This window comes from Cryptomeria japonica, chromosome 7 (assembly GCF_030272615.1).
Source record: "Cryptomeria japonica chromosome 7, Sugi_1.0, whole genome shotgun sequence".
Taxonomy (NCBI): domain Eukaryota; kingdom Viridiplantae; phylum Streptophyta; class Pinopsida; order Cupressales; family Cupressaceae; genus Cryptomeria; species Cryptomeria japonica.
Genome location: NC_081411.1, coordinates 43,380,467 through 43,389,596, shown reverse-complemented (window position 1 = coordinate 43,389,596; position 9,130 = coordinate 43,380,467).

Genomic DNA, 9,130 nt, shown 5'->3' with positions numbered 1-9,130 from the left:
GGAACCTTCCTTTGCCATTTTCATTTTCAGCTTCTCTTGCTTTGGTATAGTGGTGTTTGAACTCAAAAGAGAGGCTGGAATAACATATGATGTGGATGGGATAACTTCTCTTTTGTTAGGAACGTTAATCTTTGGTTGATGGTTAATATTGTTACAATATGTAAATGGATTTGCATTGCCCAAGATTGTGATTTCTACACCTTAATGGGGAAACTTGATACATTGATGATAGGTGGATGGAACAGCTTGCATGGCATGTATCCAAGGTCTTCCTAACAACAAATTATATGAAAGAGGAAGGTATAAAACTTGACATATGATGTGCTTCATCACTGGGCCCACTCGGATCAGTAACACAATTGCTCCTTTGGAGGAACACTCTGCATCATCATAGACTTTTATGGTTATCTTTTTGCAAGCATCCACTCATTCTATTTCATATCCCAATGTTCTGACCAACTATAATGTACATATATTCAGATTGGTGCCATTGTCAATCGAGACTCGCTTGATCCTGTGTTGGTTGATAAATCCTTCAATATGGAGTGAGGTGTTATGAGGTTGTTGGAAGGATGTATTGTCATTTTTAGAGAAAGTGAGACATGGTGATGACCTCATATTACCAACCATAGATTGAAATTGACCTATATTAAGATTGGTAGGGATCGACGCCTCTTGGAGAGCTTGATCCAAGATTATTTTATGAGACAGAGATAGGCGCAAAAGCTCTAAGATGGATATAAGTGCGGGCATCTTATCTAACTATTCCACAAGGTTATACTGCTTCGGTATGGATATTCTGCCTTGTGGAGTTGCTTTAATAGTGATCTTGCTACAACACGTAACAACATTGCAGGTAGGGTTGGGATCTTTGATGATGAGGGTTGTAATTTGTTCATCGGTGTCATATAGGTGATTTATAGTATAATTATAGGCGGCTTGCATATAATCAGTTGTATCTGTATTTCTTCTTGAAGTGGAAGGACCCCTTTGTTCTTGTGATGGAAGTGGATTCTTAAACATGAGATGATCATTATTTGAGGTTTTTGGGTCGTGTCCTTCAATTTCAATCTCTCCTTGGTCAATAAGATCTTGAACAAGATCTTCCAATCTATGACAGTTAATTGTTTTATGCCCTTTCCCTTGGTGGAATATGCAATGTTCATTATCTCTCCACCATGGAGGTTTGACCTGAGGTTCATAGTTAGATGTCTTTGGTAAGGTCACCAGATTTGAAGAGACCAATTGACGCAACACTATTTAGATAGGTTCCCCTAAGGGAGTGTATGGACGTTTTAGTTTATAATCTTGTTGTCGTTGTCTTGGTTCCTCTTGCAGTGCATTCCGACCTTGATTTTGTGGAGGAGCAACCGTTTTGTTTTTAGGAGGGGGATTGTGCCCCACAAATTGGACCACAGGTTGTGCACTCTTTATGGTTCTTGCATCTACAACCCCATCATTGACAATGTTTTTATTTTTATTCCATAAGTTGGGTTTATCACTGTTAAAACACGGGTGAGGGCCATCTTTTGGTTCATTGTATATCTTGATAAGTCCCTTTTTGATAAGGGCTTGTTCACATTTTAATCCCTGGGTGATCATGTCATTAAAGGACTCTATGCCCTTCATGTCTGCGTGGAATTCCATTTCATCATTCAAGTTGGAAATAAATATTTCCACTAGATCTCGTTTAGGTAGATGAAGAGGACGTCTACTAGATAGTTGCCTCCACCATTGCAGGAAAGCTAGAAATTGCTCTCTTGGCTTTTTCTTGCTATTGCACAGATTTTCCATGGTAACATCGCGTTCTATGTTGTGTGAATAATGCGCGATGAATTTTTGGACTAGTTCTTTGAATGTCCTAATGCCACCTAGTAATCGGGAAAACCATTATGTGGTTGTCCCTCCCAAACTCTGAAGAAAGAGGCGCATTAGATATGTGTCTTCATATGCCACTTCTAGGCAAGCCAAGTGAAATTCTCTGACATGGTCTCTAGGGTCTCCTTTTCCCCAATACTTTTCAAACTTATGTGTTTCAAACCCTTTTGGAAAAGGTGGCATATGTAGATTCCTATCAAAGAGATAGGGACAAATATCATTGAGTGAAAATCGGGTAGTTTTGACACCACTGTGGAGTTGTTGGGAAAGATTCTCTACTTGTTGCCTCAACATGTCTATGTCATTAGGAGGAGGAGCTGGGGGATTTCTTTGATTTAGGTTGTGTCTGAAGTTATCTCGACCTCATCCACCCTCGTTATGGCTTTGCTTTTCTGATGCTTGTTGTATTTGCATGGTATCAAAATCAGAGGGTAGTTTAGCTCCCTCTTGAGCTAGTTTTAGAAAATGAGCATCTGTGTTGCTTTTGAGGATTTCATCGAAAAGTTGATTGAAAAGGGGTTGTGTTGTGTTGTTTCTATTGCTTTAGGAGTGGGAGTACTATGATTTTCATCATTTGTACCTCCTCCAATGGCTTTTCAAAATTCATTGAGATTTTCATCCTCCTCTTCTTCGATCTCTAGTTGTCTAGTTTTCGATCTGGTGTGAGCCATTTTGTTTGAAAGTTGTTTTTGAAGTTTGGTGAAAGTGATTATGAGTTGGTGATGGAATGAGAGACAGAGTTTTGGTGAAGTGTTTAGAAGATGGATCTCTAACATTGAAGGTTTGATGTTACCAAATTTCTTTTATGAATTGATTGTTGTGTTTGTTAACAAGGTTGATATGATAAGGTATAGCAAGGTGATTGTTACAAACCAAGCTACCTAGTAATGACAGGATGCACTCATAGACTAGTTTTAACTTGTGTAGAAATGCATCTTAGGATGAGTTTATCCTAGATATAGAGACACTCTAAAAAGTGACGTGTTGTTTTGATTCAAGCAATATATAAAAAGAACTTAGGACAAGACCTCTTTATATTTTGAGAGTTGAAATAGATTGATGATGTATGATTGTGAGAGTGGATGGGGAACTTCAATAAAAACTTTGTGTTACATATGGGACAAATTCTTCCTCTTCTCTCTTGGGGGTTGATGGTTCTTCCTGAGCTATGTTATATGTAATGCAAATGTTTGGAAAGAAAGTTGGGGGTATTTTGCCTCCTTTATTTTTATGATAACTCAAAGCTCTATACTAAGTAAAAGCTCTATTGTTGAAGGGCTCTTTATCAAACTCATTGGATTTTCCTTGAAGATATAGACACATATGACACAAGAAGGCTCTGTGTGACACAAAAATTTGTCTATTGAGATAAAAAAAAATCTTCTTTTGATGAAAGCCTTTGAACTTAATGGTCTTCTCTTCAAATTGACATGTTGATGAAGATTCCTCTTTCTCAAGATTTGAAGGATGGTCATATAACTTGATATCTTGTTTGCAGTTTATTTTGATGTTTATTGGTCAAATGTTTGGATGAAAATTTTGTGTTGGATGAATACTTATTTTTTAATTGGTTTTGACTTTCTTTGACAAGAAAACAGAGCAAGCACACAAACACAATAATGTTGCCAAAAAAGGCACAAATAAGTGTGGGTATAAATCAACCCAATCTTTGAACCTTTGGACCCTTTTTTAAATGTTTTTGTATTTTTTTCCAAAAGCCTGAAGTCGGCTCAATTTATCATTGGTCTAACACAAAAAGAAGACACTTCAAACACACTTTATCCCTAAGGTCAGATGACCAGTTGCGATAATTTCAACCCACATCTTGATATCTCTTCAACTTTGGTACTACATACCTTATGAATCCCAACCTAGTAGGTAAGGATGTGATATACTAAGTCTTGCATGAGCATAATAGATAAATGATCCCTATGATGGGGGAGTCACCACTTTTATCAAGCTACAAGTAGCCTTTCAAAAAGCCCTGCTTCTACTCAAGGAAATATGTATGGTGAGTATCTTAGGAGAAAAACCATCTATGCTCTTGCACTGAACTTTTCACAAATATACTCAATCAATAGAACAGGTGGGTTTCTATATTAAAAGGAGTCTAGTAATGTTCGATGTTTTTGAACGTAAGTTCATTCTACAGTGACTCACTTAAGAGCCTTGTAACTTGTGGTGGGGCCCATATGTCCTTTTGACAAGTTACACTGTAGGAACAACTATACCCAAGGCTATAGCTTTCACTCTCACCTGATTTCTATAGCAGCTCAAAGGATTTACCATGCAAGGTCGTTCCCAAGAGTGATGTGTCTCTTGGCAGGCCTCTCTTAAAAAGATAAAAACTTCAAGTGTTACTAACACTTTTCTCTTGCACCTAGGACCACGAAAGCCAAGGGAGAGGATATTGTGTGTTAGAAGTAGGACCACTCGACAAACTTTGCACAAGTGTGCCAATCACCAAAAACACTTGTTCTTTTTAACCACGTTTATAGCAATGTGATCTAACTATTTGGAGATGTCGCTCCAACAAAAATGGTGTTGTTTTTAACTTCAAGGTAAAATGATTTTGTAATCTAGGAACTTGAAATCTTGGTCAACTAAATTTAAAACACGTTTTGCTTGAAGTAAATCGATTTGAACTTGAAGGGACAAATGGCTTGTTATTTTTAATCTTGCCCAAAACGAAGTGTTGATTGTGATTTTCAATTGGATGCAAGAAGTAAAAATTGTCTTGTTGATTTTAAGCACTAAATAAAAATTGTCCCTAAGTGGCAAAAAAAAATCTTGTTGGGTTTGGAGTTTGTGGTTCTTTTTACCTTGACAAGTGAGATTCTTTTTATAAGCCCAAACAAAACATGTGATTCATTTTATACCCAAAAAGAGATGTGAAGTTTATTTAAGCTAAAATAAGAAGTGAATTCATTTTAAGCCAACTTTGAAAAAGTTAGTTAAAAAAGACAAATTTACTTCCTAATCTAATTTAAAAACCTGCACAAAAGACAAATAGTTAGTAAAAAAATGTAAAATGAAGTTTTGGTGGGCTTCTACAAGCCTAGATTTTGATTTTCGGTTACAAAAAGTTTTTATACAACTCTCTATTACAATAGCACTACTTTGTGTGAAAACAAAAGCACTATTTAACATGAAAGCGCTAAAAGAAGTGCAAAAGTGCTATAAAAAGACACACAAGCACTAAAAGATCTCTGTCAAACAGAATTAATTTTATCAAACAGCGAGCTGAAAGTGCTATAACTAGACACAATAGTGCTATTTAATGGTCAATAGTGCCAGTTGGGAGACAATAGCACTATAAGAAGGACAATAGCTCCAGTTGGGAGACAATAGGAATAATAGCGCTATTATTAGGAATAATAGTGCTAAAGTACCAACTTTCGAAGGTGCTAGAGCATGAACAATGGCACTAAAGCAAGATCTGTGTGTCAATTAAAACATGAAAAGTTAGCAGTTTTCAAAAAAAAATGATTCAAAAGGTTGCATGTTCGATTCACGTCGGGTTCACCAAATGATGCTCTGGAAAAAGGATTGTTAGGATATTGTGAAGACAAACACAAAACACACAAGCAACAAACCAAGTGTTATTGTTAGAAATCACAAATCAAATACTATCCTAAGCAAGCATATCAAGAGAGACACAAAACATAAGATAGAAAGCTTAATAAATCTAAGAAATGCAATAAGACATCTCCACATGCCCTCCACCATGTTTTTTGCTACTCCTCCCTTCTTCCTCTCCTCTCCAAATTCCCAAATGAGTGTAGCTCTTAGTAGCTTTTTGCACTATTCTGGATGTCTTATGGAGGTTCAAGATTGTAGAATAAAAACTTATGAGAATGCAAATGTGAACAAACTAAAACAAGATATTATCTAATTATCTAATGTTAATTTTAGCTCAAAAAGACAAATGTAGATGATTATGCTAAATGCTCTCCAAATTTCACTATAAATTAGATGCATACAAGATTTCAGGATCCGGATTATGAAGAAATGAGCTCTATTTATAGATAAAATGGAGCAATGGATGGTTGAGATTGAGTAATCTCAACAAGGGCCAGGATTGATGGGTTTATGATCCATGTGGGGGCTTTGAATCCAATCCCAGGATGACAAATGTTAACAAGAGATGGGTTGAGAGGAGAGGGAATAAGCATTAAATGCTTGACATGACTTGAGGGTTAACTTGGGAGATAAGGTTAATGTTGAGTTGAAAGAATAAAGCCATTATCCAATAAATAATGTCTTTATCCAATGGATAAACTCTTGTGCAAGAGTTAGTGAGGATAACCATGGTCAAAGCAATAAATGCTTGAAAAGACTCATGAGTCAAATGAGGGTTGAGTTAGAGGTAAAGTCTCTAACCATGGGGGCAAGTGGATTTAACCATAAATGGTTATGTAAGAGCCATTAATGGTCATGTAAGCGCCATTAGTGGTTTGGAAGACTTTTAGGGGTTAGCTTGTTGAACACATAAAGCATTAAATGCTTTTCGAAGACTTTGGAGGCTTTGAGAAGTGACTTCAAGTTGCTTAGGAATGTGACAATATTTAGGAGATCAATTAGGCTAATTAAGAATGATTAGAAAGTGGTTAGAAGGGTCTAGAAGGAGATTTAGGATTGCAAGTGGGTTTGGTGGGTAAGGGAAAATAGGATTTTAATTAAAATAAAATTAATTTATTTCAATTGTGGTTGCAACTTGCATTTGTAGGAGAATGCAAGTGGGGGGGGGGGAGGAGTTTTTATTTAAAAGAGGAAAGGGGTTAAATTAAATAAGTAGGATTTATTCATTTAATTGATTTAGAGGTGTGGTTTTAATGAATTAATTGAAAATAAATTCAATAATTTATTTAATTAATAGGAGAATGGTTGAGGATGAATTAATTAAATATTAATTTAATTAATTGTTGGCTAGTGGGTTTATTAATCAAATAAATAATAAATATTCATTTAATTAAATGGACAGATTTATGTGACTACACCTATCATGACTTTAGTTGAAACTATCCATTTTCTAATGTTGTATAGCAAAATCCTTAGATCTTAATTTGTATCTGTAGGCCTAGGGTCTCATTTCTATACATATTAAAGATAGATGTATATCCATACTTGACTATAGAATGATTTTAGTTTCCTGTTTCTTGATTGAATTGGAGTGTTGGAATTTAGGTTCATTGATCTATCTTTATGAACGATAGAAGAAGTGCTTTATATAGGGATCATAAGGTTATTTTCAAGTTTAGGTTGATATAAAATGGTCAAGTTAAAAATTTTATACCAAATTTTAAAAAGTAAAGGTAAACACTTTCAACCCAATATTTTTGAGAGAATTTGGGCTAGATTAAGGAGATAAACACCGTATTCCTCCCAAAATCACCTCTCTAAAAGAGAATTTTATTATTGAGTTTGTGATATTAGATCTGATCCTAATTTTAGTAGTTGATATGATCAAGTTGAAGGATTAAAGATGAAGCTTAAGAGTAGAATAAAACACAAATATTCTTAAAATCACTTAAGAGAAAGAAAACTTGTAGGTTCTAGATAGACTCTAAAACTATAAAGGGATACGATGTATGAGACTACATTAGTACTCATCACATCTAGGTGATCCTCACAAAGGTGAAGCGTTGAGGCTTTCTAGGAGGTTGCCTATCTAAACACTACTTCAACTCAATCATATTTAACCTTGAATTTTCTTCTACTTTGAAGCTAAGTTAGTTTGTTACATCATTCAAAAAATTTTAGAGAGTGTTGTACCTAATGAACCATTCATCCTAGGGCTATTTTAAATCATCCACTAACAAGTCAGTGACATATTTTGGGTGGGTCAAATTATGTTGTTTTACTAGAATTTAGCTATGTATTTTTTTAGTAAAAATCAATGAATCATATTTCATCTATGGTGGTTCCCATGAACACATATCTCACTAACATTTATAGTCCCCTTAGCACTGAGTACATCTAGGTGATGATTATAGGGTGAATTATTTGGACTTTGCAAGAAGTCATACATCCTAATAATGTACTCTAGACCAGACATGCTTAACTATGGCATTTCATCCAAATCAAGGCCACTTAGCTTACTATCCCATAGGAAAAGTGTTCATCATATGTTATTCCTTATGAATCTTTTATCATAGAGCTCCTTTAGCTCATCCATTGATGTGTAGAAGATAATTCAAATGATAAGTTTTCCATAAATACCACATAATTGAAGCTTGATAAATGATTATAACTTAACACACTAACAAAAAAGCCTTGCATTTTCATGAATGTGATTAACAAACTGTGAAATATATAATTTGACATGTATATGCATTACACTAAAAAAAAATAATCATTTATTTCCAATCAGTTTGAATGTCTAGCCAAAGTATATCTCATTTAACTATTTCAATTTCACATATATTGATTTTTTTAAATTTTTTATATGGAAAAAATAATTTGATTTGAGTATAAGTAAAATAATCAAGGCTTTTCATGTAATTGTGATGTGTTTATTAAAGACAAGTGACAATGAAACCTTCTACTTAGTTTATTGTTTGATGAATATATATTGAAATAAACTATGTTTTTCTATATGGTAGATTTTTTTTAGAATAGTCTTTTATTTTAGAAGAATTTCTTTAACAAGTTCTCTATAAGAACTTTTGGTGTTTATATTTTTTGTGATGTTTCTTGCATTCGGATGATTATCCTTTTTTCAATTAATAAGACCCTTAGCCTCTCAACTAAAAAGGACTCTTCAAACTTAAAGCTTTGAAATCCTTGAATATAAAAAAGTGAGCAATGTATTATTGAGTGACTCTTTCAAGTGTACCATCCACTCAAATGATAAGATACTTTTAAAATCTTGGATGTACAAAAGAAATTAAATTACACTTGAAAAGTAATTTTAGTCTATACATAACATAAAACTATGACTAAAATGCACTTTATAGTTTTAGGCATGTTCCTAGCCTTCAATTGTCAATGCTATATGAAGCGGAGAGTCATCTAAAAATAGTCAAAAACCCTTATTATTAGCTTTTAAATATTATAATTATACACTCCAAGTGTTGCCTAACTACACTTTGTAGCTTACTTTCTATTATCAAATTTTACCGAATTATATAATTATCAAATTATCTATAGACATGATCAATGCACGATAAGAGTGTGATTTCTTGTTAAGACTTAAAAATAAATACAAACTTAAGAGTTCAAAAAGAAAAAAACTAGTTTAAAGATTGTT